Here is a 5,309-nt window from a genome sequence, read left to right as displayed (position 1 = left end):
TAAATGTTAAGCTGTAAAGGGCCGCGATTATGATACAATGAGTATCCAGAAAAAGCAAAATTTGAAGAGGAAATGAAGTTAAGGTCTAGTTGCCCTGTTTAATCGGAATTTTGACCCTTGGTCACCCTGTAAGTCATTCTCCTTGACTGTACCTTGTAGCTCAGGCCCCACAAAATCTGGACCCACCCCTGAGTAGGACATGCAGACCACCATGGGGTCACAGAGATGGGACAAGATGTCAGGCTTGGAAGGCTTCCAGGAGGAGGGCAAACTTAAAAATGAAACTTAAAGGATGAGAAGGAGTTTAGCTCCCTGATTACAGGAAGAGCAGAGCAACGTCCCAGGTAAAGGGAATAGTCTATGTGAGTGAGGGAATGGATGGATGGATGGGTGGATGGCTAGATGGATGAGTGGATGGATGAATGGATCCACTTTGCCTAGAAATAAAGATATCTTCTAAATATGATGAGAGGTTATGCTAGTGGATGGCAAATACTGACTCTTTTCCCACTGGAGGTATCATAGTGGCTAAGGGCAACTATTGTATGCTTGGCAAGACCCCAGTTTGAATCCTGACCATGCTGGTTACTTATTTCCTGTGTGGTCTAGAACCAGTTATTTCCTGCAACTTCTTAGGCCTCAAATATCTCAGTTAAAAAATGTGGACATTAACATCCACCTCAAAGGGTTGTTCTAAGAATTAAATGGCATTTTCTAAAGCTGTTAGCACAGTCCTTGGCATGTAGTGAGTACTGGATTAATGACAGCTTCAACCATCATCATCACCGATAGGTGATTTCCATCCAAGAAAAAGCAATGACTGACTATTACAGCCAATTGAATAACATTTAGCAAACAGCAAGGTGAGCCAGGTCATCTCAAAAGCAGAGATTTCAAAAAGAAATGCACAGGGATGTCATATGAAGATCTTTATCGGTCCAGAAGGAACCCTACTTCAAAACAACACCTGCATCCCAATGTTCATAGCAATACTATTTGCAATAGCCAAGACATGGAAACAGCCTAAATGTCCGTCAACAGATGACTGGATAAAGAAGATGTGGTATATTTATACAATGGGATACTATTCAGCCATAAAACCGACAACATAACGCCATTTACAGCAACATGGATGTCCCTGGAGAATGTCATTCTAAGTGAAGTAAGCCAGAAAGAGAAAGAAAAATACCATATGAGATCACTCATATGTGGAATCTAAAAAACAAAAAAAAAAAAACCAAAAAAACATAAATACAAAACAGAAACAGACTCATAGACATAGAATACAAACTTGTGGTTGCCAAGGGGGCAGGGGGTTGGAAGGGACAGACTGGGATTTCAAAATGTAGAACAGATAAACAAGATTATACTGTATAGCACAGGGAAATATATATAAGATCTTGTGGTAGCTTACAGAGAAAAAAAATGTGACAATGAATATATGTATGTTCATGTATAACTGAAAAATTGTGCTCTACACTGGAATTTGACAAAACATTGTAAAATGACTGTTACTCAATAAAAAAAAATGTTAAAAAAAAAAAAAATCTTTATCAGTCCAAACATGACTCAGCCTTAGAGACCAGAGACTGGTTTGGGATGCTGGCTGCTGACAGGGGGACAGGGAGTCGGTCATGATGCACGGTATAATAAATCCAGGAAGTACAGAGGAAGCAGAATGGCTCATCTGGAAAGAAATCCCAGTAATTGTCGTTCTTTATAAGAACTGACACCAGATTGCAATTTCTCCCCTGCACAGAGAATAGAGGCGTCCCCAAAAGAGACCAGGTGGAATACTATCTCCCAGACTTTTTGGCCCTGTAAAACTTATTTAATGCCTCTTGTGTTTCTTCGTCTTTAAAATGGAGACTCTCTTCCTAACTCCCAAGGTTGCTGTGGGCATTAGACAAATGACGGAAAGCAACAGACACAGAGTCGCTGCGACTAGTGGAGGGGAGGCGCTGAAACCCAACGGCATCCAATTCTTAGACAACTTGCTTTTCTCAGAGAGCAGAGAGCTACCTGCCTATAATAAATATTTCAGGGACCTGAATTATTTATTTATCATATGCTTGGGTTTACAAAGAAGGAAATTGGTTCCTTTGCAACAATAACATTGATTGGCTTAAATAGCAGAAACAGCACTCTCCCTTCCTTATTTACAGACCCTAGACTAAGTTGAAGTGCACGATGGCACATATAGGCTTACCTGCTGACCTGCAGACAAATATGAGGGTTAAAAGATCAATTAAATAATCTTAACTCGTCAGCGGCAGGGAAAATATTTCAGCCGAAACATTGATCTTCATTCTGAGATATAAGACAGTGGAGCTAAATAAGTTCATGTATTAACAGACAGCAGCTTATTTCTGGCTTGTGTCCCAGCCCTGGGGGCCTGTGACTGATGGATAGCAAACAGAACCCAAGGATAGGGAAAGAGGAGAAACAAGGATTTATTAAGCCCCTTTTCTGGCCAGCTGTTTCACACAAGTAGCTCATCTTTCATCTCTGGGAGGTTAAGTTCCTTGTTCTTTGTCTTCAGGTGATACAACTGGTCAGTGGCAGGTGTCACTAAAACCAGGATCTGACTCCAAGACCAGTGTTCCTTGTTACCACCAACCTAACCATTTTGTCAGTCAACAAACATCGCTGAGCTGTTTCTACATACCAGGCACCAGGGATGCAAAGACCCATCAGGTAAGCTCTCCGCCCACAGGGATCTCACAGTCAAGGGAGGGAGACAGACAAGGGAACCTTCCATTTCTGCACAAGATGAACAAGATGGGATCAGAGGGCAATTTACTGTGACTTTTAAGCTTCAGGACCCCTCATTTGTATGTGTCTCTTCTAAATAAGTATTCACTCTTATACCTAAATCTGTATTTGTAATTTTGTATTATTTTTCTTAAAGAGTACCCTCAAATTATATAAGCTTTGGGACCCATCAGGCCGAGAGTTAGCCCTTAGCAGGATACGGTGAGCTTCATGGATGTGCAGATGCAACATCTCTATCAGCTAGGAAAGCCACCAGGAGGTAGTGCTTGAAATGAGACTTAAGCAAGAGAAGTAATTTAGCTACCCAAAGAAGTGGAGGGCACCGGATGGGACAGGCAAAGAGAGTGGAATGTGTCAAAGCTGGTGTGGAGGATTTAAAAGATCTCAACTTATTCAGGAAGCAATGATGCCATAGTGCTGGATGGTTGTTGAAAGCTGCGTTGGCTGTGGGGGCAGCTGGTTGATAACGGGGTGCTGGTGAGAGAGGGGCAGGAGAGGTGTTGGGGCCAGTGTAGGTGGGACTTCTGTGCTGAGTTCTACAGAACTTTAACTTTGATCCTTCATGCTAGAAGAAACAATTGAAGGATTTTTAGGACCTGTTTTTTAGGATTATATTTTAGAAGCATCCCCCTGATAGCAAGATGCAGAATGACCTGGAATTAGGGTGAACAGCTGTTACCCAGGGCTGTCCTGGTTTTAGCACTGAAAGTTCTGTGTCCTGGAAAACCCATGAGTCCCAGGGAAACCAGGACAATTGGTCACCCTACTTGGAAGAGGGTGGGCCCAAAGCCAAGAGAATCACTTAGAAGGTCTTCTCAGTAATATGCATCCAGCTACCCACTTGACAACCCTGCTTGGATGTCTAATTGGCATCACAAAATCAGTGTGTTTTAACCTCAGGGCCTTTGCATTTGCTGTTTCCTTTTCTGAAAATGCTGTCCCCTCAGGATAACCACATGGTTCACTCCCTTACCTCCTTCATGTTTGTATTTCAGTCCTGCCTTCCCTGAAACCCTCTTTTATAATTGCAGTCCCTATCCCTGACATTCCCTATCCTTGTTTTGGTTTTATTCTTAGCACTTAATCACCATCCAACATACTTAATATTTATATTTTTTATGGTCAGTTTTCCCCACTAGAGAAAACCTTCACGAAGGCAAAAATTTTTGTTTCAGGACAGTGAAAGTAGTATAGGTTGTTTTACTGAATAAATTGAGTCTTCCTTGATTCCTCTCGACTCTCTCACACCCTACATCCAATTCATCTGCAAATTCTGTTGGCTCTCTGTTCACAATAGATCCAGAACACAACTAGTTCTTACAACCTTCACCACGGCCACCCTGGTCCAGGCCACATCATCACTTACCTGGATTACTCCAAGAGCCTCCCTGCCAGGGCTTCCGGTTTCCACCTTTGCTTCTGGACAGCCTATTCTCAAAACAGCAGCCAGGAGATCCTGCTAAAATGTGAGTCTGATTGCATCACTCCTCAACTCACTCTTCTCCCCTCTGCTCCCTCTCCCTTACCTCCCCTTACGCTCACCTCAGCCTCTGCGAGGGCGTCTTCAACTGTGTTCAGGCTCTATCCACTCCAGCCACAGAGGCTTCCTTTGTGTAATCCAAACACACAGGCACTTTCCTGCCTGAGGCCCTTTGTACTTGCCGTTTAATACTCTTCTCCACACATTTGCTGGCTGACTCACTTCCTTCAAGTCTCTGCTCAAATGTCTCCTTGCCAGAGAGCCTTCTCTCCCACCCTCAAAGAAAATAACAAACCCGCCTCCAAACAGCTGAGGCCCTTTGTTTTTTCTCCAGCACTTGGTACTTTTGGACTCACATTTGATGAATTGTCTATTGTTTCTCTTCTCTTCCCCTCCCCCCCACCTAAGGAGGTAGAGCTATAGGACTTGTTGGAAAGGAAAAAAAAAAAAAAAATCAGAGCCCAGCCCTATTAAAAATAATTAATAAAAAGTAAATTAATTTAAAATTTTAAAAAGAGCTTTTATTTCATTTCATTTTTAAAAATAGAGCTAATACCTTTATGAACTAATTTTCTTTCCTCCTTAAAAAAGGCAGAAACTTGTATGCCTGTCATGTTGAAAGAACTAATTACCCGCCTCACTGGTAAAGACAATAAGGTAGAAGGATAATTTCACAAAAATAGATCTTCTCCATTTTTTGCCCTTTCAAGTCACTGCATTTACCAACCTTCAGGGAATGGAGGATCTTGTCACTGTGTCTTCTTGACTCTCAAGAATCAAGTCTCTTGAAAGTCCTTTGCAGGAACATCTTTGCTCTTGGAATGTGTATTTTTAATTCATAAAAGTTACTATATTTTTTTTCTGTTCACTACCTCCTACTTCTCCCTGCTCATTCTTCTTGGGCTTTCCATGTGCTTCCCTCTTTGTCTCTTTCACGTGCTCACGTGTACGAACTCTGTGTACTCGTGTGCCATGTAGTTACAAACATCATCTCATTTAATCTTCATAACCACCCTGTGGGGTGCCATCATTATTCCACTTTACATATGGGGAA

The sequence above is a fragment of the Camelus ferus genome, chromosome 12 (genome assembly GCF_009834535.1).
Source record: "Camelus ferus isolate YT-003-E chromosome 12, BCGSAC_Cfer_1.0, whole genome shotgun sequence".
Classification (NCBI taxonomy): Eukaryota; Metazoa; Chordata; class Mammalia; order Artiodactyla; family Camelidae; genus Camelus; species Camelus ferus.
The sequence above is the reverse complement of the archived record's forward strand: the minus strand, read 5'-3'. Positions refer to the sequence as shown.